The sequence below is a fragment of the Taeniopygia guttata genome, chromosome 2 (assembly GCF_048771995.1).
Source record: "Taeniopygia guttata chromosome 2, bTaeGut7.mat, whole genome shotgun sequence".
NCBI classification, from domain to species: Eukaryota; Metazoa; Chordata; class Aves; order Passeriformes; family Estrildidae; genus Taeniopygia; species Taeniopygia guttata.
Window position 1 is genome coordinate 39,289,003 of NC_133026.1, and position 27,706 is coordinate 39,316,708.

Sequence of the window (27,706 nt, forward strand, 5' to 3'; positions counted from 1 at the left end):
AAGTGCATGAAGAAAATGCCCTCTGCTACCTACTTACATCAATCTGACTGTAGAGAGATATTTGGGTCTATTTGGAAAAATGCTACTGCTAGTAATACCAAATAGGGATTTTTTAACAAAGTGTTACAGTAGCTTTTCCCTGCTTCTATAGTTGCATATAAATTATTCATGTTTACATTAGCTTATAAATTAAATTTAGAATTCTTTAGGGTCTTCTTCTTAAATATTCTGTGCAGACTGCTGAATACTTTAATATTACGATTCCTTTAGATCCAACAGCTGCCTTGGATAACATTGGCCATACGGTGTTATTTATGTTTGTGCTCCCTACCAGGAGCAGATGGAATCTTCTTCAAGCAGCTTTGCTGCTTTTCCATGTGGGAGGCCTGGAGGGTAGCTGTTGGTAACTACTCATCTGCCCTGCGTCCCATTCCATCCTCCCACCTCTTGTCCGTGAGCAGGGGTGAAATCCAGGCTCTGCTCAAATCTTGCCACCGAGGCCAACCCAGTGAAGGCTCTTTCTTTCTGTGATGCACCCTCCCTTCAGCCTCCTGCTGCTGGGACATGGAGGTGGCTTGGAGCTTGCAGGGAACTGTCGGGGGGGGTGGTGAGAGCTAGGTGGCCAAGGCTCAGTTCAGATATGGCTTGGAAACAGGTGGCGCACAGCACCCTTAAACAAGCTTTGCTATCACCATACTGGGTACCTCTGCACAAGCCTGACAGAAGCTGCTGCAGCAGCTTCCTCACTGTGCTCCAGCTTACCTGTGTAAGCACTTCCACATCCTCCGGGAAAGATTTCAGGGCTGCAGGGAGCCTGGGACTACCATGACAACACTGCCAGGAGAAGAAGAGATATCTATTTTAGTTGACTGGTGTTGAATTAAACAAGTGAAGCAACTTTCTGAAAGAGTGTTCTCTCATCTAAAGGTTATATTCGTGGCTGTGCCTTGGTCTACAGGTGGTTCTCTTCTTTCCCACTGTGCTATATGCTTTGCAGCACCAGTGAGACAGACTCACTTGTTCTTGGCATGTGATGCTTGAAGGCACAGACTGATATAGTACAAATACATGCAGTGATTAAATAACGCTCTTTTACAAAGGAAAAGTAATTCCTTAAACTGACCAGATTGCAATGTCTGAAACTGACAGTGTAGTAAGAGTAAACAAATATGGCTTTTATTTTCCCAATAACAATGTGGCTCTTCAGGGCTCCATCTTAGGCCCACTGTTATTCAACATCTTCATAAACAATTTGGATGCAGGACTGGAAGGAGTACTAAGTAAATTTGCTGATGATACAAAATTGGGTGGAGCTGTTGACTCCCTCAAAGGCAGAGATGTCCTGCTCAGAGACCTCGACAAATCAGAGGGCTGGGCAATCATCAGCCATGTGAAGTTCAGCAAAGACAAGTGGAAAATTCTGCAGCTGGGATGGGGCAGCCCTGGATGTACGGACAGACTGGTGAGTGACAGGCTGGAGAGCAGTGCTGGAGAAAGAGACTGGAGGGTCCTCGTGGATGGCCAGCTGAATGAGAGCCAGCAGTGCCCTGGCAGCCCGGAGGGCCAACCCTGTCCTGGGGGACAGGGCACAGCGTCACCAGCCAGGCAAAAGAGGGGATTGTCCTGCTCTGCTCTGCACTGGGGCTCGAGTGCTGGGGGCAGTTTTGGCTACCACAACATAATAAAGACATTAAGCTATTAGAGGTGGTCCAAAGGAGGTCAAAAAAGATGGTGAAGGATCTTCTAGAGGGCAAGTCACACGAGGACTGGCTGAGGTAATTTGGCTTGTCCTGCTCACTGGAGGAGACCAAGGACTCATTGTGTTCTACAGCTGTCTTGTGAGGGGAAGAGGAGGGGCAGACACTGACCTCTTCTTTCTGGTGACCAGTAACAGGACCTGAGGGAATGACCTGAAGTTGTGTAAGGGAAGGTTTAGGTTGGATATGAGGAAAACGTTTTTCACCAGGAGGGTGGTTGGGCACTGAACGGGCTCCCCAGGGAAGTGATCACAGCATCAGTCTGACGGAGTTCAAGAAGCATTTGGACAGTGTTCCTGGGCACATGATGCAATTCCTGGGTATATCCTGTGCAGCACTAGGAGTTGGACCTGGTGATCCTTGTGGGTCCCTTCCAACTAAGGTTATTCTGTGATTCTATGATAACAGTTTACAATACAATTTATCAGAAAACCATGAAAAGTTTATTTCTCTCTTTTTTCTGTTTTCTCTTCTTTTTTTTTTTTTCCTGTGTAATTCAAAGCCTCACCTCAAAACAGTGGGATAACACGTTCACACTGCAAGGCTCTTGGCAGTTTATATTTGGGGTTTTTTTTATGTTCAGCATCCATGAAAGGGAGCTGTTCCATGAAACTCAGCAAAGGCTCATTACATGAGAAATCATGACCTCCTCTGTTCATGATTATTTATTGATTAAAATACAATGTACTGAATTGCAAATTACTTCTTGGACAGCTTGAATGGCAGATAATTTTTTTATGGCTTTAAAATACAGCAATACATTGGAAACACAATGTTCTGAGTACATCTACCTACCTATTCTTACCTTCCATTTATAAATTATAAATCAGTTGGTTTTGATAATAGTAGACTATGTTTGTCTCAATAGTGCAAAACCTTTATAGCTATAACTAAACATGACATTTAGACTGAATTTTAATTAAATGCGGTTTTTCCTCCTAATTGGGAAACTTTCAGCAACAGCTTGAAAACATACAAGGAAAGCTTTCTTAATGTTTCTGTTATCTATTAAAGTCTCAAAGGAGTTTTGCCATGTTGTTGTCCAGGCTTTATGTGAACCACAGGTACTTTCAGTCTCTTACGACACTTCTGATGTTTTAATTCGGATGCCTCTAAACAATAATTTTAAGATTTCTTTTTAGCCTGTTACAAATAATATATACATTGCAACCATAATGGATTAGGTTATTTTAGAGCTGAAACTACATGTATCCATTAGGCACATTTTAGAACTAAAAAGTATTTTTTTCTAGGGGTCAAGAAATATGGCCTGATGATTTATAGGTCCAGAGACAGTAAAGTAGGCTCTGTGTATGTAAACAATTTTATGATCACTCATGGTTTAGGAATTTATTACAAATATTTTCAACAACCTGATTTGAAGCACATGTGAGGGAATGTTGATGAAACACTAAGTAATGCTTTAACAAGGCACAAGTGCATCATTTTACAGTAACGAACTGCATTAATGAATGGTTGATAAACACATTCATATAGTGGTCGCCCTGAAGCATTAATATTAAAGATAGTAATAAATTTGTATCAAAAATACGTATCTATTTTCATAATTCAGGTGAGCCTGCTTACAAAACCCCTCTACTTGCAAATGCTTTTTCCCCACAAATAAGTAAAATGTAAATTTACTTGAATATTAAGTTCCATCTACTATTTTCACATGACCATGTGAGCATGACCATTCTCATAGTTCCTTATTCACTGTAGATTCCTGTTGACCCTGCACTCACACCCAGCCTAAGTGTTGAGGAATGCATTTAGTGCAGGGAGCTCAGTGTGTGAACTGCAGATTGCAGCTCTGGGAGCTTCCACGTCCTATTGAATGATCATGACAACCCATTTTTTTGATCATGTTGATGGCTGAAATGGCAAGGGAACCAAAAACAAAAGTGGTTTGGTGAAGATCTCATAGCTACTTGCGGCAGAGATGGAAACTTGGTTCATCTCTGTTGATTCCCGTCTCAATGTGTTTATACTAAAGAAATTCAAATCTTTTTGTGTTTTGTGGAAATCCCTCTGTATCTAGCTGGAGGCTACCAATAACAGGAGCCTACAAAAGCTAAGAAAAACCACCTTCAGAAATTATTCTGAAGTCCTGTGGGATATATAGGATAGAGAGATCTTGGAGCAAGATCTCTCTATAGCCTGTGTTATTTGGTTCCTTTGAAATACCTGCCTGAGCATATATCTGTATTTTATTGTTATTTTACACAGTCATTCTTAAGTTAAATTATTAATTTCACCCAGGCTGGTATAGTATATAAAATCTACTCTTATATTATCTCTCTTGATGAAAAAAAAGGGCAATTTATTATGCATGGTATCTGCCTAAACTCCTCCTCTATACTCATTTCAGCACATGGAAATTTTATCAAGAAAATGTGCCATTCACCCCCTATGTTAATCCTGGGAAATCTGGAGAAGCTCCATTCAGGTTCATTGCAGGCTTAAAATACTGTAGCTGATAGCAGGATGTGTCCCATGGCTCCTTTTTTCTAATGATATTCTAAACTTATCATGTAAATTCACAGTTTTATGTGCTAGAAGGAGGCATTTGTATGTAAATGTTGCACTGCCTCGACTATTCTAAACTGAACAAATAAAGAATTATTTATCCAGGAATACCTGGCAGAGGATGGTAGAGATTTATATTGTATAAATTTGAAGAATTTGTCATTATTTTGGTTGGTTAAGGCTACTGGGGAAACAATCATTTTAGATTTTTTAAAGGACTTGTGTTAGAGACCAAATAGGCAAGCAAATAATATTTTAGCTCATTAATGTCAGCGGAACATAATATTTATTTATTGCCTGTAACTATTGTGCCTGTACCTAAAGTTGTGTGGGAAATTAGTGAAAGACTATTTTCAGTGAATATTCTTTGCTTAATAATCTGAGAGTGTGAATCACTGTGCCACTGATATTATATTCTAAGGAAGGTTATATGCACTGGTTACCATAAAATATCTCTTCAGAGACAGGAGGCAATGAGGTGAAACCATCTGCTGTGTATGTGTGTGTGTGTGTGTGTGTTTGCACATACACATATATGTAAAAATAAAATCTCCTTTGACTTTTCAGAAGTTCAGTTTAATTCAGTAGAACTATTTCTAGTGAAAAGGGATTTTTTTGGTCTGGGATTGCAGACTGATTCAGTGAGTTATCAGGATGACTGATAGCACCTCCTGATTCAGATACATCTGTAGTAATTTTTCACTGGGATGACCCCATTGTAGAATCATAGAATCCTGCCTCTCACGCAAGGGAAGAGATGCAAAGGAAGAAGAGTAATGTTTTTTAAAAAGTACATAAATAATTTGATTAAATTATAACAGTCCATATATTATTTAAAAATAAAAAAGTAGTTAGTAATATGTTTTGTTTTTTTTTACATTCCCCACATTGTCTTCCCCTGTTTCCCTCATTTGGTTTGGTGTGTGCGTCAACACGTGCGCTGTGTGTCAGCACCAGATTTCTAAAATGTATTAGCAAGTGCTTTCCCATGGCACTGGTTTTCTCTGGGTTAAGATCATTCTCATCCTTGTTTGCAGTCTGGGGAAGCTGCTGCTTAGCTTTTCTTTTTTTCCCCCTCTCCTTTCTAGGATAAGTTCAAAAACCCATCCTTTATCCCCCATATTTGTGAGGCAAACAGAGCAGCAGACAAGTTAACGTTCAACTTTCTGTTTTTCTTAAGCCTCAGTAAAACAGCAGAAAGAAGATAAAAAAGAGACATCTAATTTTCTTTGGAAGGAATCACACTATTGTTCCACTTTTTTATTCAAGTCTGGCTTCATGTAACTGCAAAGGCTGCTTTTCTTTTTCCTTTTTTTTTTTTTTTTTTAATTTACTTTTGTTTCACTCTTACAGAAACGGCATGGTGTATTTTCCAGAAAGCCCTCCAAAAACTTTGATTTAAATAAGCTGTAATGATGTACCAGAAACTCTTACTGAAGTCTGAAGTGGTTTTGCCCACCCTTTTCTGTGTTCCTGTCACAGTTTTCTTGCTTTGTTCTTCTTTATCCACTGTTGCTTTTAATTCTTTTCTCTATTTTTTCCCCTTTATTTTGAAAATGCTGAGCAGAGTTAAATGGAAGCCCAGACACTTCTCATTCCAGGTCCTTAGGACTGTGCGGGTGGGCTGATACTTTGTAAGGGATAACTTGCCTCCTCCTTTTTCTTTCCTACCTCACTTGAACAAGAACTAAAGAAAGATTTATTTTAGGAGTGTGCTGCTATGTCTAGGCAAAGCCATTTGCTCAAATATGTTTTCAAAAGCTGAATGCATGTGCAAGTGCACTCCAATTACCTGATTCCCTCTCTACCCTAATGAAGCTTTATCCTGACAAACAGTGCTTGACTGCCTGATTCTCTTTCCAAATTGCTGCTCTGTCTTACCTGCTACAGCTGCCTTTAGGCTGTCTGTGAAAGTTCGCAGACTCTAATTGTTTGGGTCATATATTAGCTTTTGGTTTACAAACGGGGTTAAGTAATCTGAAAATTTCCATGGCATGCCTGACAACTTTAATTATCTATTATTTAATCTATAAGGATTTGAGGTACTCCGTGCTTTACCTTAGTTTTTCTGTGCTAATAAGAGCAAAAAGTCAATCTTATTGCAAAAACGACTTTGCAATGGAAATTGGACAAATAATATGTTGGTCAGGCAGAAGCCAGGACTGCTGCCAGAGGGAAAAGTAACACCTAATTTTTGAGATAATGTGACTGAGTCACTGGAAAGCTGCTGTGGGATTAGGAGGACTGGTTGTGCTTCCCTGGATATGCCCTACAGTACCAGCTGTCCAAACTTTGAAGACTGAACTGCAACTCTCTTTCACGAGGCACTAGAATCCCTGGAGCCATTGGACATCAAGAACAAACCTTTGAATTAAGGTTTGTTCTCAATGCACAGAAAATAGTTTCACGTTTGATTAAAATATAAATAGAACAATGAATTAAGAACCTCCTAACAGATAATTACTAGGTTTTTTTCATCTTAAGGTGAGTAAAGTGTAATCCTAAAGAAGAGCTTCAAGTCAAATTGATTTAACTCTCTAGGACATAGATAGCTGCCACTGTAGAGCCGTAGCTTGATAGCAGATATTTCCTGAGATTTTTGGTTGGTTCTGCAGCTCCTCTATTCAGAAACCATTTGGCCAGTTGCTTTCCTACAGGTCTGTGTTTGAATTCCACAGGAAATCTCTTGTTTGGCGATGCCCTCTCTGGCTAGGAAAAGGACCCAGGGACAACAGAGCTTAGCCTGGGATACAGACAGCAGTGATGATATACCACTCTGATATTTTTAAGTAGTACTGGCAGCAGGTTTGCAACTGGAACTTTTCTATCCTGAGAAGAACACCCAATGTGCCAAAAGCTTCCAAACAAACCACTCCTCCTAGCATTTGGGCCAATTAATTTTAAACTGTGAACATATCAGAGACAAACACCTGTGGCAAACATATGTGTGGAGAGATCAAAAAGCATCTTGTTTGGGTTTTTCAGTGCTTGAATTTTTGCCAGCATCAGCTCTTATGTAGTTGTACTGGGATTTTTCAGACCAAATGAGATCAACAGTCCAGAATCCACATTTCTGCTTAACAAGTTAATTTACAATTAAGAGAATGTACAAGGGAATGCACCTCTGCTTTATAAATATTAACTATTAGTAATATTTTTGCTTCTCTCCTAACACAAGACACCTTATTTCACTGTCTCACAATCTCCTTTTCTGTCTTCAGTCTCCAAGTTTTGAGTCTTGGGCAATATTTAAGAAAATGGATTTCTGAAACTTTAATGTTCTCTTACTGGGATCAAAAATAAACAGATGTATGATTTTTTTTTTTTTTTTTGTCAAGGAGCAAAATCTTCCTGCACAAAAGTAAGCTGGATCTTAAAACCAACACTAATAACATATTCTCTATGTACTTATAATGGAAGTTTTAGCAATCAAAAAAGCTTTCTACTCTTTATTTGGAAAGGTAAACACTGAATATTCTGTGCCTCTTTCCTTCTGTTTGTTCTAAAATGGTCCTCACAGAAAGACTTGGAGTACCCTGATCTTCATAAGAAGGGAGATAATTCAATCAGTAGACCCACAAATGTGGGGATATATTTTCAAAATAATGCAATGGTATGAATGTTCTTGGGGCTACATCTGCCTGCAAATTAGCTGTAGCTAGACAGGTGGATATATAGCTCTGAATTTGGTGCAAAAGATTATAAAATGCTTTTTAAATGCAAAATTTGTTATGAAATCAACAGAAGCATCATCAGTCATCATGACAAATTCTGAACAATGTGCTTTGAAAAGTTAATCTTTCTTACTAAAATGATTAATCTAAAGGAACATGTAACTTGTCATTGGAGTAGACTAATTTCTCCATTTGGTTTAGTGTCTTGCATCAAAGCATATCATCAGACACTATAAACCTGTTGTGGCTGGCCTCATCTCACTAAACAAGTTTATTGAACACTCTCAAGTGTGAAGGTGTCTCAAACACTTTTGGAGCCTTCTCTGTCTTTGAGAGGACTGTAGAGATGTCTCTGCCTGTGCTGCTTCATAACCATCATTATACTGACTGCCTGTAAGCACTCATCCTGCTGGAATCTACCAGCCACCCTTCCCTTGATGGAACTTCCACCCCTCGATTGAGTCCTGCCCACTAAAGGTGTGTCCCTTCAGACAGGACAGGATGTGCATGTCTTGGCTGACTGGGGTACATGGAGATGCCTGTGCTTTGGAGGGGATGCTGCACATCAGGCATGCAGCCTGCAATCCATCCAGTCTGCAAGGCTGGCTGAGTCACAGTCCCAGCCTTCTTTCCATGGTCCTTCATGACAACAGTTCCTGCTGTGGATATTTGTACAATTATGGCTGGGTAAAACCTCTAAAGGTAAATATTAATGTCATGTACAGCTTTGTACTCTCCTAGAGTTACTCAAAGGTGCTGTCACCATCAGCAGATATACCTGGCTCTGAAAGCTCTCTAAACCAAATCCCACAGATTTGTAATAAATTTTTTCTTTTTTTCCCTTATGCAAGCATAGGTTGTTGCTTCCAAGCTTTTTGTTATTGAAGGGGAACTTCTATTTCATCAAAACCTTAGTGCTCTGCTGTATGGAGAGGTGCTTGTGGCTGCTGGTGGCTCTCACCACAGCTCCTCTAGGCTTTGTCCTGTTTGTTGCTAGACTCCAACATAGCTGCTCCCGATTTCAAGGATGTGGCTCAAAGTTTTGGGTCTTAAATGATGCCCTGGATCTGCATAATGTGAAAAGTACCAATAGCTGAGCACAACATGTTAGGAGAGGAACAGAAAGTGTAAGGGTGACAGGATGAATGGCTGTACAAAGAAAAACACTGTGAGCTTTGGGTTGAGGGTAGACTTGGCTTTCTGTGTGATGACCTGAGTTTTGGTTGTTTTTTTTTTTTTCTGTAGTATTTATAAAACATGAGAAATTACTGGGAGATGATACACCTAGTCCTGAGAAGTGCTCAATGCAATCTATAAACTTCTGATAAGCCCTGACCAGATAAGATTCTACTTCTTGCCAACATTTTTGCTTGTCATTTGCCCAGAAACAGGGTTCTGTTACAATGAAATGAAAATATGTTTGTGGGAAAAAAATGGGTTGCTATTGATGTTAGGGCTGGTTTTTTGCCACAAGCTTTTGATGCGCATGTGCTCTTGAGGGGGTGGGGAAATGAATAGAGCCTTGGATTTTTCTGTCATGTGTTTGCCTTCCAACAGTTTTATCTCCAGTAGTTAATTCTCCAGTATTTTTCAGGATAATGTGCAGCAGATAAACTCGTGCATTGTGTAAGAAAATGAAAGTAATTCCAAAATATCTGGCAGAGACATTTTAATCCTAATTAAAACTGAAGGGGGGAAGAGAAGGAATTAAATGCATTTTATAGTTCTGACTTTTTCCCCATCAAGGAGATTTTTTCCATTCTAGAATGCCCCTGCATAATTTCTAATCAGCCTTTCAGCCTTCACCATGAGTGACAGAGCAAGGAGGAGAATGTCTGCCAGTATCTTGAGAGAATTTATTTAAGGTTCTTCTGAGCTGTGGAAGGGATTTGTCATTGTCAATATCAGCAACGTGGCTGATCAGCACCCTGGTCAGTCTTGTCATCAGAAGAGGAAATAGAGTACGTGTATATGACAGATAAAGAGAGGGCAAGAGAGAAATTGCTTCACAGAAAAATAATACTCATTCTAGCTATCTGTGTCTGTGTGTATTCTAGCTGTTATTCCACTAATTCTAGGGGAAATAAAAATAAGAACTGCCATTCAATTTACTCTCTAATTTACTTCACTGAGCACTTGGGGATGAACCTGTGAGGGCAAGCATGCTGGCCTGGAGAAAAAGGAATGTGGTGCTCATTCCAAGATATCCTCTTTTACACACTGTGAAATTTTGTCAGTTAATTTCAAATTCTTTGGGAGACCCCAAAGAAACTGTGATAAGTGAGCCTCTTATGTTAAGAGGTTTGGGATCTGCAAAGCATCCAGAATTCCAGGGGCTTATCTGAGCTTATCAGTAGTAGCTGACACTCTTTGATCTGCCAATGGAGTCAGGAATCTCTTTGAAACAGGTGTCTATGTGAGGTTTTCCATTGCATTATGATTCTGGTCAGCTTCAGGCTCTCACTGCACTTCCAGTTTGATCTAAAAATACTTTTGCTGATGTGGGCTATAAAACACTTAGTTGTGGGTGAGGTGGTACTGTCTTCCCTAATTGCAAGATTCAGTTATTTGTAATTTCAAAACTCGAGAGATACATCTGTGATAAAACAATTCACCAATATATTTGAGCTCTTCTGGCACAAGCAGGAGGTTTTCCTTTTAGATCATAGATAAATGCAGAAGGCATTTTCTGTACAAAAAGAGATTTCTTTTGCTGAAGCCTGAGATGCCTCAGACCTTCTATTATTGCTTTCTTTTTCTTGCTGGAGCAAAAGAGCTGCTGCTTGTTAGGGAATCACAGTCAGCCTGTACAGCAAATCCCACCCAGGCTGTTCCTAGAGTCAAAAGGGTATGGTCATGGCCAGAGTTCCTCTTGGTTAATTCAACTTCATTTGAAACCATTAGCTAGCTCCAAATGGCTGAATTATAAGTTTAGTAAAGTCATGGCATAAGAGGACAGAGAGAATATTAGCAGACACACTTAGTTTGTTGAGTTTGGGCTCATGTCCTCTTCCTATGTCCTTGGAGTCCTGAAAGTGGGGACAGAAGGAATCAGCTGCATATTATCTCTTCATATACTCATAATTCTGTATTTAGATACTGCTTCTTTGTGTTCTGTGCTTGGCATATGGGAAACAATAACACTGTAAATCCTTTTTGCTATCTTGAAGAATATTCAAGGACTAGGATTTAAGTTAGATATCTTGATTATGAAATTTTAATAAGAGAACAGGCTATCAGATAATCACCCTGTTTTTATTTCTTTTATTTGCTGATTTCAGCTGTACTCTTTACTACATCACAGGGCCTACAAATGTTCTTGAATCTTTTTAGAAAATAGTAACAAAAGATGTTCTGAAGTGCTTGACTTTAATTTCATTGGCATATCCATCATAAGAGGCTATTAAGGAAATTAAGCAGTGATAGAGTGAGAACTAAATTTGTATGAGGCACTGGAAAAATTCTGATGTGCAAAAATTGTTTGAATGAATGGCTGGTTTCCAGCATCACCAAAATTCTGTAGCTAGTATCTAAAGCCCAAACAAAATTGCTAGAGTTGATGTTGGGTAGGGGAGAGGGAGGGTTTTTTCGCAATATTTTTAAAGAAGAAATTTCCAACTTTTCAGACATAAAATATCAAGTGGAAACAATCTGATCTCATGACATTCTACTGAAATGTAGTTCTTTATTGTGCTTGCCTATCCAGGACTTCATCAGTCTAGGTTTCTAGATGTTATGACTCCAAGATAACTTGGATGGTGGATTTTCCACAGATGCAGTGTCGGTTCTCATTCAAAAGGGAACCAGTGGTGCTTGGGGTAGACTATTTCAAACAGCTTAATCTTACGTTTAAGGAAGATAATGCTGTCACTCTCTCCTGAGTTTGACTGGGATAGAGTTAATTTTCTTCCTAGTAGATGGTGCAGTGCTGTGTTTTGGAATCAGTGTGAGAATAATGTGGTAACACACTGGCGTTTTAGTTTTTGCTAAGCAGTGCTTATTCTACATTAGAGACTTCTCAGCTTCTCTTGTCCTGCCAGCAAGAAGGGTGGAGGGGCAAAAGAAGCTGGGAGGGGACGCAGCCAGGACAACAGACCCAAACAGGCCAAGGGGATATTCCATGTCATATGAAAGCATGCCCAGGATATAAACTGGGGAGAAAACTGGCTTGGAAACTGGTTGGGCACCAGTTGGCAAGTGGTGAGGAATTGCATTGTGCTTCTCTTGTGTTGTATATTCTACCTCTTTTGCCATTACTATTATTATTATTTTCCTTCCTTTCTGTCAAATTAAACTGTCTTTATCTCAACCCATGATTTTCTCACTTTTACTCTTTTGATTTCCTCCCTCATCCTGTTGGGAGTGCATGGTGGGAGCAAGTTGCTTAGTTGCCAGCTGAGGTTAAATCAAGACTCTCTGATTCTTTTATAGAGCTCTTTCCACTAAAAATATTTTTAGATCCAATTGAGAGTGCAAATTGGGTGAGGAAATTGGAATGAAACTCACTTCCAAACTGTTACTCATCATTTGGAAAACAGGCCCACAAGGGAAACCAGCATGGGGATAAGCTAAGCCTTAACTATGAAGAATTTAGAGAAATAATGAAGCTGAATGTGGAAAGGACTAATCCTCCCCTAAGTTTTGAATTTTGGCTGGCTTCTGTTGAAAACCATACAGCTACTAAAACTCCCTCACTAGGATATTCTTATTACTTTGCCTTTTTGTTGTTTGTTTGTTTGTTTGTTTGGGTTTTGTCCTGTTTTGCCAGCTGTGTGAAAAGACAGGTTTTAACAAGTGAAAGTAAGCCTTGAAAAACAATTTTACTGGAAAAATAACTGGTTACACGTATTGCTGGATTCTACATTGCTTTTATCTTGTGGGAGGAAATGCAGAGCAACTCTTGGTCAGCCAGCCCAAACCATTGCTGCTAGCCATCAGAGTTTATTGCTGAAGAGAGCTCACGTTAATCAATTCCCAGCGCAGAGTCCATACTGCTATATTTGGCTCCTGCTCAGAAGGGAAAATAATATCTAGGCAACAAAATGTTTTGTGCTGTTCACCTCAAATTTAAGAACAACAACAAGTAGCTTGCAGGCTGAAACTAATTGTCAACAATCTTATCCATCCCATAAAAACATATGAAAGACAAGAGCTATAAAAAATAGGGTCAAATACAGGATGTCTTCTGCTATCCATAGGTGTAACATCCTGGGGGTGGCTCAATATATATGGAATTTTTCTATATAACGAAGCATGATGGCTACATGGATGAGCAGAAGATGGTTTCTCCCCACCCTACTGAAGTTCAAATTACTTAGCTGTTTTTTTCTTTTCCTATACTCCTGGATGCCTCAGAGCTCTCCCTCAGAGTATCATATACACAGTGATTTGATTGTCTGCCAGGAGACTGGTGAGAAGCTAATTTACTGAAAGGAAAACAAACAGTGATTGCAAATGAACAGCGAACCTGCAGGTGTGGTCAAGGGTCCTGTCGTGCATGTGGATTTTTCTCTGTCATGATGGTAATCATGCTCCACATCTGAGCAGGTGCCAAAGGAGGTCTGGTGCTACTGTCTGCTTGCCATCATGGTTTCTAAGATATTATTTTGTTGCATTTTTTTGCTGACCAGTATTGGGTTTTTTTTTTTTTTGAGCATCGTAGCTTTTGAATCCCCCACAGGATAAACCTTAAACGGCATAAAATTGCAGTAGGATTTTATCCTGGAAATCTTAGTTATTATTTCCCCCTCTTCACATTTGGCATCAGAAATCAACAGTTGCTGAAAATATCTTATATGCAGGAGTATTTGGATTTTTTAAATACCTGACTTCACTTTTACCTCTGGGTCATGTTTGCTTCATTTTCATTTCATATCTCTTGCAATCTTGGAAGATTGCAGCTGTTGATTGTTGATGTTGCTCTCTCCTGTGTTTAAACTGTTAGTTTTAACCAGTCACCTCACATCCTCCCAAAGGCAAGTCATCCTGTTCCGAGGAGGGCAGCTCAGGTGGTTTGTCTTCTAAAGGGCTTGACTCCATCACTAGCCTTTGACTACAGAGGAAGTAAAGCAACTTCATAATTAGGCTATGCTGGATGCCTACACCCTCAGTTAGGGGCAAATTCTACCTCTTTAGGAGAAAGGAATTTTCATGAATGGAAAACACAGGTGATCCCACAGCTTTAAATCTATCTATGGGGAAATATAAGGAAAGTAAGGTATTAATTTGATTTTAATTGAAAGTATAGATTAAATATGTCTAACACCTGGGGGAAATATTTATTGTAGTTCTTTACCGAGTTCTGGCACACTCTGAGTCAAAAAAGGTGCAGAAGGTGACAAATTATCTTTTGTGGATGATTCTTGTCTCTATATGTGCTAGATTTGTTAAGGATTGCAGCTCTTCATGCACTTCTCAGAGGAACAGAGCATTTCCAAGGGAAGGGAAAGGTCACCTTCTTCAAGCTGCAACTGTAAATAACCAGGGTGGAGTCTGGTAATTTGTAACTAAATCATGTCTGACAGAACTGATAAGTCTGTTTTGTTGTGAGTGTAAATATCAGAGCTGCACTTATTAATCTATGAGTGCAAAACCTCTCCAGAAAACCCACTTAAAATTAAGGCAGATGATAATATACCTGTGCTATTTCTCAGAGCTGAAGAGAATAACAACGCACAAATATATACACGTCTAATTAAGAAAGCATCTGTTTATGTCAGGAGTTGGTGTTGATATTTTTAATTTCCTTTCTTTTGCTTTTCACATTTAAATGGCTGACTTTAGGGTTGCACAATATGACCCCATGAAGCAGGGCGGCACCGTGTTAGAAATCCCCAAGCTGCCTCCAAGCGGTGAGCCGTGTCCGTGTGGCGCAGTGTGGCGTCAGGAAACCAGGCTAGCACAGCTCCCCAAAGTCCTGTACTTTCACCAATTCTTCCAAACATGGAAGGAGCCCCGCTGGCACCAGCACAGGAGCATTGGCACCAGGCTCCATTGCTTGCCGTGCTTTTCATCCCATAGCCTACACAACGCTGGTGAGCTGCCTGTATCTCACAGTGCTGCGCGTGGTCCTGAGCTGGGTGACTACTGCAGCTGAAGGCATAGACTGAACTATGAGTATAATCATTTACTATTAAAGTTTAATCCTTGGTGAGCTGGTTTCACAGAGTTCCACATATGACTCTGGGAATAATGATAAATCTGGTTGCCACATGAACGTCTTATAGCGCTGGCTAAATATAGACAGCCCATTAATGTTCTACCTATGGTGTCCCTTAGGATCTGCTTAGAGATTAATTTTATCCTGAAGACACTCCCTCCCCAAAATTATATTAAAAAAAAATCTATGCGTGCCATTTGTTTCCATGCTTTGCATTCCTAAAACGATGTAAAATTCACTGAATGTTGCTTCTGCTGTGTAGACATACATGAAAAGAAACTTACTGAAAAGAAAAGACGATGACATTTCATACTGGCCAAATTCAATTTTAAAAAATCCAAATGGACTATTTATTTTTTTTTTTTTAATATGCTGGGTGTTATTTTCCTTCTCCAGGTTTCTCTAGGAAACAAAAAGCTCAACTTTCAAAATTGTGAAGAAGAGAAATCGGGGTTAAACCAACTCCTTCATTTTGTAGCACAAAATTTCCATCACTTCCCTTAGTGCATCAGCACTGCATCTATAAAAGAAAGCAAGCACACGGTACACTTGGCTCAGCTCACAAGAAATAATTCCTAGCAAATAAGATCATTTTGCAGTAGGGTCTTAATTACTTTTTTTTGAAGCCAGAAGAGGAGTTCTCCAAACCTCCTTTTTGCCTCCATCCTTTTCTCTTGTAGCAGCACAAGAGAGAGGAGCCACTCAGTAGCCTGGGATTAACTTCAGGCTCCTGCTGTGGCCTTTGTATGCCTTTTGCATATGGATGTAGCATTTATCAGTAACTTCAACATTTCAAAGACCTGAAGGGCCTCTGTAATTTGTGCCTTTTTGTCAAAGTTAATGTTATATTCTTACTTGTATCCTATGAAAGTGCATGGAATAGGGCAGGCTCTTTCTCCTACTTTACAGAAGAGGCATAAAGTGTGAGCAGATGCAACAAATACTTCATTTTAATGCTACATTTATTCATTTCCAGATCCATGGGGAGAATTTAGCTGAGAGTTGGATTTAATTACCTCTGACAGTGAACCCCATATCCAGACTTTAAGGTATTTGCTATTCCTGGCAGAGGGCTGTGGGTCTCACTGAAAGCACTGTTTTGGAAAAGGATATTTTTCACAGTCCCAGGAGCTCCAAGGTAATCCTTAGAATTTTGAGCAGTTAATTTTGTTTCTACTTTGGAGGCCAACAGACTGAATTCACGTCAGACAGTGGTGAAGGAAATATCCATCTGAGAAGTGAAATGAAGGGCACTGTGAGCCCTTTACAAGAAAGTAAAGCAGGATACAAATATTGGAGAATAAGAAAAGAGAGGAAAAGTGTGGATGTTGATCTTCCTCTCTCTTCCTTTTGATCCCAGGAGTCCTCGAATGCTGCCTCACAGGGAACCAGTGCAACACCTGACCAGGGAGTCAAAGGATGATCCTGTGAGAGACGTTTCACCCAAGTGTGAAGTTAGGCACAGAACCTGAGAGGGAATGATGCCATTTGTGCCGAGAATATTGCTAAGGCCAGGGGATTGCAGGCTTCACTGCTTCACTAAACTGTGCCCCAGGGGCAGATGCAGCATTTGCCTCTCATCCTTTCTTCTGCCCGTTGTTCTGCTATACAAAATAATGCCAGCAACAGAGGGGAGGTGATAAATTACAAGTATGCTTTTCTTCCTGACAAATCAGATTGTGGGAGATTAGAGAGCCTACAGCCTCTTGGTTTCTCCAGAAAAAGGTAAAAATAATCGATAGCAAACTAAAGACTGTTCTTTTATTAATTGTGAAAAAAAGAATTGGTAATCCTTAGCATGAATTGGTAAACCTCAGCATGAAAAATGGTTTCAGTATGGAAACTAAATCTTCATTTAGAATTTAAAAATGCAGGCTTTCATATCTGCCTCCTGAGGAAGAGGGTCAAAATAGAGAGTGAGAGAAAAGGGGGAAAAAAGGAAAACAAATAAATTTTTATTTTGCAAATGCAGTACTGTTGACTAAGTCTTTTGGGTTATCAATGTTGTTAGCTGGAATATCTGGGATTTGAAAGTAGTTGAAAAACAAACAGTGTATGTTTATATGGGGCCACTGTGGAATATAAGCACACAGCAATATATAATTTTGAGGAATGAAAAATATTTAGGAATTGTAAGTTATTGTCATCCAATATTTGTCTGCCGCCACCTATCCAAGGCATGGCTATTCAAGGCATGGTGCATATCAAAGAGTCAGCAATGGGAATCATGTTTCTTCTATCTCTGCTGATGTTTTCGTATATAAGAAAAGTAACTTTACTTTTCATCTTTAGAAATAAAAAGGAACTTTTAGACTTCTTTAAAATTATTTTTTTAAGAGTAGTACACAGCTAGCAAGATGCAGGAGTTTTATATTTTCAACTTTTGTAAGCTTCATGCTAAAATAGAGCCATATTTGTGTTGCTTTGACTTTTGTTTTCCACAAGCAGGTCTATGCAAGCTACCTAGAGTCTGTGTGCAGTCAGCTTGGCTGAGCTGTCTGCATTCTGGATTGGATTCTTGCTGATTGCCTGTACAGCTACCTTGAATGAATTTAATAGCACCAAGAATATGGAAGTTATTATCTTGTGTTCCTGTAGAAGAAACCAGTGTAGTTACCTTTTTTCCCCCGCCAAATTTCTTGTTCACAGCCCTGAAAAAATGAGCCATTTTTTCTTTTTTTGGTCACCTGCTTTCTTCAATAATGATGGGCTGACTTTCTCTTGAAATCTCTCATTTCCAACTGATTGCTTGTTTATCCTTACATTTTTCACCACCAGTTCCATCTGTTATATTTTATACTGTTATACTTTGGCTCTTATAGGTATTGAAAGCAAACACACAACGTGGAAAGTGAACCCAGACATTCCAAACTTGTATCCAGCCAGACAATGGGATGCCTTAGGTTTTAGCTTTTATATTTTTCAGATTCTGTACTGCTTTAGTGTGTAGTTCTGAGCTTCATATTAAGGGATGGTAAGCTTTCTTCACTGCGTAGGTAGAAAAAAATTCCTTTTCTAGATTGAGAGCAATGATAACTGACCCAAATTTCAGGCAGAAGAGCATAAACAATATGAACTGAAGAGAGAAAAACAAGAAGCCTGGGACTTCCAAACATAAAGCTATATTGGACAATTAACTCCAATATGCAAATGGACCAGAACTCATAAAAGTGAGAGACCTTGTGACTGGTCGTCCATTTTGTGACCATTTTGGGTTCATCTTGGGTGTAGCCCTGGCTGGACTCTTGTACTGCCAAGGTGTGTCCATTGAGGCCTTTTAATAAATACATACTTTTTTCTTTAACTCCATCTAGCCTCTGTTCTAGGTCAGCCTTCTCAAGGCATAGAAGAAACTTATTTGGGCTTTTAGATAAACAATTATTTTAAATGCTAAAATATCCACAGAGCTTGTTCAAGTCTGCCTTGCTCTTTCAAATTCTTATGAGTCCAAAGAAGGCAGTCAGATTGAGTGTCAATATGCTGTATCATTAACAACTATCACCAGCATCTCTCCATAAATGTGTGTGTTGTTTCTATCTTTATGGACTGATATTTACATATGTAATAAATATTTTATGTGCTGCTCATAGTGCTGCTCATTTTGTTCTTTCCAGCTTGAAATTCAGCAGGAACTTAAAAAATCTCATGAGTTTTCAGTTCACTTCTTTAAGCTGCAGAGTGACAGAAACCCTAAGTAGTAGGAATTAATGCAATATACACAAAATTAGGAAAAAGTTTAAAATAAACAGATCAGTTTACCAAATAACTCTAGATCTAACAACATACCTGCTAGCAGCTGAGCTGCCTAATGAAAGACAGTGATCCTAATCCTTAATTAACAATTAAATTATTAAAAAATGCTAAAGTTTGCTTAAGGGAACCAAATAATGGTGAGATGCCTGTCTCATCTTTGCTTAAGATTGTGTTATTTTATAGCGGAGAATGAACACTTTTCAATCTTATTTTCTTCAGAATTTAATAAAGTTTTAAAAAATATCCTTGGAGACCTGTCAGCTCCCTATGAGGAGAGCATTTGGTACCATGTACATGTGAGAAATGTGAGTATTTACTCCAGAATGATAGTTCATTTAGTGCTGAAGTTCTTTATGTATGTGATAATGGCAGATCTTTGAATTAATCACCAGTATTAGTTCACTTGTCTTTATTCAAACAAAAGTTATATGCAGAAACAGAAGAGAGTGATTTGAGTTATGCTTGTCTTTTGAACATAAAAGCCAAAGTAGATATTTTCTTCCTTTTTGCTAACCTACTTCCAAAAATGTGTATGCAACCTCTTAAAGTACTTGTGGTTTGGTTGTTTTGTTTGTTTTTTTTTTTAGGCAGTGTTGCTGGCGGTTTTTATAGAAATAAAGAAGCAGATTCTTTCTTAGAGCTTATAGCTTGTGTGCATTTTATATTGTCAAAGACAATGAATTACTTAGGGTCAGAAGTGATATTGGAATAGTGGAATAGCAGCTGATGATGCAGCCCTGCAGGCTTTTGCACTTGTGGTTGGTTCCTACCGAGCACAGCATGTTCACAAGCTCAGCCTTATATGCTAGGTATTAAATTAAAGCCATAGAAAGGCTAATTAGTAGGTTACCTGTTGCCTGTGTGTTTATAATCAGAACACAGCACTGGATATTTGTCTCAAACCCATTGTATATGAGAAGGAATATGAGATGATCATTTTGGGAATGTAACGACCATAGATTTACCTTATGCTAGAGAAACATATTTACTTGGTACTACTTAGTTGACCAATTTTTCTAGATAATTTGGAGATTTTGATGAAAGGGTGTAGCTTGTGGGTACTAAGCCACATGCATGGAAGCAAGTTTTTGCCCTGGAATACTGCCATGAGCACAAAGACAGTGATCCAGGAGATACTACCTATAGACCTAAGGAAGGATGACAATTCCTTAAGGACCCAGTGTGGGGTGAGACAGAGGGTGATCCAAAGCTCATCCCACCTTGATCTGCTGCCTTTGTCTTCAAGATGCTGCTGCACCCATGGGAGAGGAAAGCAAGTGCATGGAGGCACACCTCCTGCCCACAAGCAGCACTGCATACATGGGCTGTACCCACATCACCAGAGATGGAGATACAAATCAAAAATATGGCTCAGGCAGACCCAAAAGGCCCTGCCTGACCAGGGGTGCTTTGAGACTGCAGCCAAACAGCTCTCAGGATTCGAAGGGGTGCCTATAGTGAATAATTAGAAACTCACTCCATGGTTCTTGGCTGAGTTACAAACTGCCCTCTGTGTGCTGAGATACTGACCTCAGTCAGCATTTGCAGGATTGCTCCCAGAAGTTTTTGAATCTGCACAATAACCAATATTTTGGCCGATGTTCAAGACCTGAATGTGTGTATGTGATATTTATTTCTAGATCCTGAGTTGTAGGGTTGTGTGAAACTTCTGTCAAGACATTAGTATGTGTCAAATTTCAAGTCAGGTGATTCAGACTTCCATTGTGCCTGTTATTCTATGGATTTTTCCTTTTTCTTTTGGCTTTCCAAAGAAAATGAAGGGCAAAAAGTAAATACAAAAATCTTCAAGTATACAGAGAAAAAAAAAAAAATACACCTCACTTCTTAGCCAGTTAGTTTCCAGATTATTCATACCCTTCACATCAGCAGAGTATTAAGTACAGCTGGCAAGGATGGAAGAGTAGCTTCAGACAGGCAATAGTTTAGGTTGATACGGGCAATTCTGCAACTTGACAGTCTGCGAGCTAAGGAAGATTTGAGGGGAAGGATGAAAGTCTTGCCCCTTTGTCAGCCCTACCAGCAGCACAGCTTACCATAGACCCTACATTTATTTTGCTGGTTGTGCAGCTAAGAAGGGGAAGTAAATGTGAAGGTTTTTTTCTGGAGCAAGGCCAGCTTTTACGTCCACAGAACAGCAAGGCTAATGGTATCCATGACCTTTTTCTGGCTTGGACCTCTGATCTCTTTACCAGTCTTGAAGGATGAAATAAAACTAAAATAAGTATCAAGCTGAAAACAATTAAATTATTTGAACAAGGAGAGTAGAGAATTGGATTTTCAAAACATAGAGCAGTAATTAAATAAAAGTTGGAAAGCCAGATTTGGAGGAGTTTTCAGTTCTTGAAGTTGAAAGGAATCCTCTGTGCTGAAGCCAGAATCTTTGTCACCCGTAACCTAGTGTCATGTTCTGCTTTAATGTGTCTGTGGTGTCTTTGCAATGTCTATCTACACCAGTGGGATGGAACTATGACCAAAATGATGCCCTGCCTCCTCTTCACACCTGCAGTACTCTTCACTCTTGAAAGTCACAGTGACTCCCACAACTTATTCAGTGTGAAATTTACACATGGCTCTAAGTTCTGTTTTGCTACAAAGTTGCATCAAAACCAGCAAATTTGGAAAAATCAAAAGTAAGGGGTGGGGGTTATTCCTGTTCTTGGATGTTATATATAAATTATATACAATGACCTATCGAGTCAGGAAGATGCTGGTATCACTTTATACTCCTGTAGACTTGTACCTGGGTAAGGTTGCACCTTTTCTGTATTCCAAAATCATATTTTTCTCCTTTTTTGCTGGTGTTTTAAATTGCTAGCATCTCAGAGGTGCTAATCTCCAGCTTAACTTTTCCTGGAAATTCAATTCAGAAGGTAATGCTATTGAAGAGCCTCTGGAAGTGAAAACCAGTAATGCACCTCAATGATCCATGACTGTTTGATCTGCTCAATAATATTCAACCATAAGTCTTAATTACAAGAGCTGCAGTGGTAGAGTCCGTGCTTGATAGGCAGAAGGTCTTGGGGATGTTTTAGGCAGAGTTAGATGAACCAGCAAAAGAGGATAACGTATGGATAAAATAGCTAGCTAGACTATGTAGGAGGAGGTATTAGTAAACTAGTAATTGAGGAGATGTTTATACTAGTTTCATAAAATAGTATAAACATAGCATGTACTAAAGTTCACTATGGGGGAAAGAATAAGAGTTAATTATGGCGGTAACTCGGAAGTTGGTTGTTCATGTGGTGAGCCCATGGTAAGGACCAGAAAAACTTTTCAGTCACAAGTACAGAAAAATACTTCACTGAAGTATTTTTCAGAGTCTCTGAAATAGTCTAAGTCTACAGGATGATTTTCATCCAAATGCAGGCAGCAAGCACAGGTCAGTCCCTAGGTGTAACACTCCATACCTTTGTGGAAGGCCAGTCTGGTGCTAGCTCCTACTTCTCTCCTAGGGATGTCCTGTGCTCTTCTGGCCTAAGATGCTCATGGGGAAAGCACTGTCTGTGCAGTATCTGTCTTGGTCTCTTATAGTAAATAATTGCTGTATTATTTTCTTGTGATTCTCTGTGTTATGTGAGCAATGCCCTATCTTCCCATCAAGATAGAATTGCTTGCTCTTCTTGCAAGTGCAAATCTGCTATGGGGACTGTGCTGAAGTGCTGCTCTACTCTGAGATTTGACTGGGATGGTCTCCCAGATGTATCTCCCTTCCACTGCAGTTGTAAGGGTGAATAACCTGAGCAGTCACTGCTGACATCCTCTCCATTTGTGCCTCCATAGCCCCCTGCAGTTGGCAATGTATTAGTTATTGATATAATAAGCATTACTTCATCATTTATTAGCCTAAAAACATGGTGCTATTAACTACATGCAGGAAAATCCTGGCAAAAAGAAGGATCCAAGGAGGCCCTTGCTTGGATAAATATATGCCATATTCTGTCTTCTGCAAACTTGTTGCTTTTCCTTCAAAGACTGAAAGTGTTCTCCCAATGGCACCCCCTCCATGAGCTCCGTGACTATGTACAATCTGTCATCTCATAAAAGAAATTAATAGATCATTATATTTATACAGAAATAATTTTAAAATAGAGTATTTGAGGTAAAAATGTGTTTTAAAAGCTGTTAATTTTTACTCTTTAAAAATTGTATTTGTACAGACAGATACACCTTAATCTAGTTCTACTCTTTTTTATTAGATTATTTCCTCAATTTATATCACAGAACTATAAGGAAACCACTGACTGATAATCACTCAGCAGGCAGGTATAAGTAGATAACTCTTTATTGAAAAGAAAGTTAAAACAGCATGGCAGTGTTTTGTCCCCCATCAAAGATTAAGGAGAAGGAGTAATAGCTCAGTGCATTACCTGGCCAGCTACCCTCCTAGATCATTCTTTCCACTTTGTTGGCAACTTTGAATTACTGCCCTAAGCCAAGGGGAAAGCACCTGTTCTACTTTGTTCTGCTATTAAGCATATTTCTGCAATTGTGCTTACATTAGATTTGTTCCACTGTGACTTCATTGAAAGGCTAAGTGCAACTCAGTACAAGTAAGGGTTATAGAATAGTCTTCAAAGACTCTTTCATGTTATATTTTTATCTTTGTCCAAAGATAGGCTAGTCATATCCATAAAGCTGTGATTTCTCTTTGATAAACAAGGTTCCTTAAGATTCTCAAACAGCTTAGTAACATCTATAACAGAACTTCCTATTTATGGTGCTAATCAAACCCCTTTGGGATCCCTACAGACCAAATACCTAAGCTACTGTCTCTACATCCTTCCTATCTTTATTCACAGCCAGGGTCCCCAAGGCATCTTATAGACATATTCTCGATGAAGTTATTTTCACTTTGTTGTATTTTGTTAGAGCTCATAAAAAGACCTATCAGTACAAAAGTTGTTCTAACTCACCTCACATAAACATAGTGGTGCCTTAATTCTCACAGTACCCTGCCAGACTTTTAAATATTCCATTATTTATTTACTACTGATTAGATTATTTTTTTTGTTTTACACTAAATTATATTATCTCCTCTTACAGTTTCCATTATACCAGTTTCCTGTTGATGATAACAGTAAAAATGTGCATGATATGGGGTGGAATAATGAGCCTGTTGAATAAAAAATAAGGGCAGATTTCTCCTATGTAATAATATAGCAAAGATAAGATGTTAGATATTCTTCTTTGCTACTGTTTAAAATGTATTGACCTCATCCAGGGATGCTGGATTCATTGGATACACGCAGAGAGTTTTCAGAGATCCTTACAAAGGTATCATTCCAACAGCAACAAAATATAACAGTACTAACAGGGTCCAAAAATCCACATTCTTCAAGGTTTAGTGAAATTTTCAAAGCCTTTTTGATTGCTGAATTGTCTGTTTGAGATGTGGCTAGCAAGTTACTGCTTTTTCTCCTGACAGTCAGATGGTATAATCAGAACCTACATGACATATTTGTCTGTCTTAAACATTTTATCACATCACTCTGTTCTTTCATCTAGAAACTAGTACTTGTCCTTCTATGCAAATGTAGCTATCTATTCATTAGTCTGTCAGAATGTCTATAAATATTAGATTGTTTTGAGGAGGCAGTGCCTAATTTGTCAAATGAAAACATTTTTTCACCAGCTTTCTAGCACACAAACGGTGATGGATGCAGTAAAACCCAGAAGTTATAGTTATTTAGCTGGTGGGTGACTTGAAAGTGTGTCACACAAATTACCCAGCTGGAGAGAATTGAAACCACAGTGAAAATCCTTTTATTATCTTCAAAAACATATGGACAGGAAAAAAAATCAACTTCATGTGGCAGTTGAGGTCCATTTTTAATGACTTTTTCAGTCATCCATCCGTAGGAACTCAGTCGATGTATGGAATACCCTGAATGATATTTCAATCCTTACATTTCACTGAAGATCTATTTTCTTTCTTGCCTTCATTGAAACCTCTTAGACTATCTGGTTACAAAATGTCTCAAAATATCCTCTGGCAGCCAAGTGAAAGTAGTAAAGTGGTTTTGTTTCTTTCGCCTCTTTTCCAAAGTGGCACCATTCTGAAATCCATCAAGCAGCATAACAGTAACACGTTGTGCATCCCCTGAAATAGAAGAGGTGTAAAATGATGTTGGCAACAAGAGTTATTATTAAGAGTGCCTGTCCTTTGTCAGATAGCTCTGGAAGAAGAGAGAGGCATTGCAAGGAATGATACACCAATAACCACATGTCCATTTGTGCTCACACGTGCACTTTTCAGAACACTACAGTGTGCACTGACAGCCTGCAGAGGATCAGCTTCAAAAATTTCCTTTCAGTCATTTCTTAGCCTCCAGCAAGGTCTGGGAAAGGTGTTTGTGATCAAACTGAAATGTAAAACTGTGGTACTATAAATAGTAGCAAGTTCTACTTCATGGAGAATTTCCTTCTCCAGTACAACATTGATTTCTTCTTGAAGACAGTAAAATCAGTATGGTATTGACATTTCTTGTATCTATTTTGTGTTGATAATTGCTTACTCTAATAATTTCTGCCTCAGGTAAATATTGGTATTGTCTTTAAATAAAGGCTTACTTTCATATTACATTAGGGTTTTGTGGGTTTTTTTCCTTATATTATTTCTACTCTGATCTGTGGTGAGTCATACATTTTGATATAACCTTTGTTGACTTCCCTGCAAACATTTCATTGGGTGACAAGTATCCAGAATACTCTATCCTTTGGACAAAAAAATGACCAATCTGCCTTTCCCCTCTACATATGCTTCATCTTTTGTAGGTTTCCAACACTGCACCTCAATCTGCGAGTCAGTTTTTCTGCTCATCCTTAGCCCAATGCCTTCAGGCTCTACTGCAGCATAATGAAAACTGGAATAAGGAATTAGGAATCTGTGTGCAGTTTGAAGGAGTTTGACAGCTGGATCATCTGGAAGTTCTAGACCTGTATTTTTCAAAGTCACTTGGTTGATAGCCACTACCAATTTTTCCTCTTGAGGAACAGTTAGGGAGCAATCATAGCAACCTCTATTCCACTGGTATTTAAAGTTTTCATTGCTAAGCAGAAAACTATGCTGCCTGCTCACAGGTCTCAGACGTCTTTGGGCACCTGGCTGGGGTTGGAGAGGCATCTTGAATGTTGGTCCCATTCCTCTGTGTGTCTAAGATGCCACTAAGCATCTATGAGCTACGAGTACTGTCAAGAGCTTTTTTATCTCAGATATGACCTTTAATCCTAGACCAGAGATTTTCAGGGCCTGAATGAGAAATATGTATACTATTTCTTTTTCAATACATAGTTAAATTTTTCTTTCTTTATATAAGTTGGACAATGAATTCCCTTCTAGAGAGTCAAAGGTTTGCAGCAAAAGCTAGCCAGTATATATCTTATTATTCTGCGTTGCTTTCTCATTGTAAGGCTGCAAAATGGGAAGGATTAAGAATTCTGAAGTTCTGTATTCTTTTCTTCCACGAAAATGCAGTACATTATGATGGCTTTATTATTGAAGAATTAAGGAGAATAAAGCTACTTTACAAAGGAGAATTGGTTCATTCACTACAGTGCTTACTAAATACCTGTATATTTCTATTATGAATACTAGCCCTGGGAGAATGGAGATATCTCTTTTCTTCCTGACAGAGGTTCTGCCAGTAATTCTAGACCACATGAGGCTGCATCTCTGGAGGAAGGAGTTTTATGAGTGAATTATGAGTGATCATTCTTCAGAGTTCTTTCTGACTTTTTTTATTGTCAATATTGATCTTGTTCTTACATGTACAAGGCCAGATGTGCACAGAAAAAATGAGGCAATTACACATATGACCACCAGATAAATTACTACTCCTAAGTGCAAATGTTATTTTCACTAACAGAGTGGATGGTTGGGGACCTGTTTGATATTTGGCCTATAACAGGCAGGTGGTGACAAGCTAGTAACAAAGGAGAATTGCAGATTGGTTTTGTTGGGACAACAGGCTAGGCAGAGTCAGTGGTGCCATGCTTACCCACAGAAGGGAAATCACTGATAGCAGACACCAGAAATGTCTTGTTGTGGGTTTGATTCACACTCATTTTCTCTTTAAAATAAAGGGAACAACATAAAGGCTGTAGTAACAGTTAAAAAGTATTTGGAGCAGAAATAGAGGAGTACCTCTATTACTCTTCCTTTGTTGCAGTTCTTCCCAAATCTGTGATTTCAATTCTGTTTTTAATTTTTTTCTTCAGATAATGAGTTTATACAGTAATTTTCACAACCAAGAAGGAAACACCCCTTTTAACACAAAGACAGTGGTTAAATCTCAAAGTGGGGTAAATCATCCAGCTGAGTAAAGGATGGGAAATACTTAGCAGGCTGGGTGCATGAGACATGCCTTGGACAGTCAGTGATTAAAAAGAGATTTTAAAAGTCCTAAATAAATAACACAGAGAAGAATTATGAATTTAGTAAAAATAGCAATGTGATAGAGTAGGAGTTTCATGCATGTTACTGGTTCCAATAAACAGTTTAAGTAAGTAAATCTGCAGTAAATAAAGACAAGGAGGAAATGTCAAAGTTGAGGGAGCAATTATTTCAGAGAGGCTGAACGAATGTTCCACAAGTTAAATGTTCAGGATAATGCTGGTTCTATATTTCTATTGGAGTAGAAAAGCTGAGTTTAAGAATCAGCAAAAAGCTGTGCCAAGGCTACAGCTTGACTTGTCAAACATCAACCTCATATATCAGCCCTAAGTTTTCAGTTGGATAAGGATGAGCTCCTCTTCAGGGCAAGATTTCTTCCATTGGCATTATGTTGAAGACAGTTCCCCATTTTATGGAGAAA

At 38.9% G+C, this 27,706-nt stretch overlaps 1 long non-coding RNA gene across 1 annotated transcript in view; it reads left to right on the forward strand.

Moving 5' to 3' along the window:
* The window catches only part of LOC140682634 (uncharacterized), a 77,254-nt gene extending 59,958 nt beyond the window's left edge, over positions 1-17,296 (forward strand). Inside the window, exon 3 of the long non-coding RNA XR_012054579.1 lies at positions 16,480-17,296. This is a non-coding gene — a long non-coding RNA (uncharacterized lncRNA). The remainder of the gene's footprint in view (positions 1-16,479) is intronic.
* Positions 17,297-27,706: the final 10,410 nt, after the last annotated feature.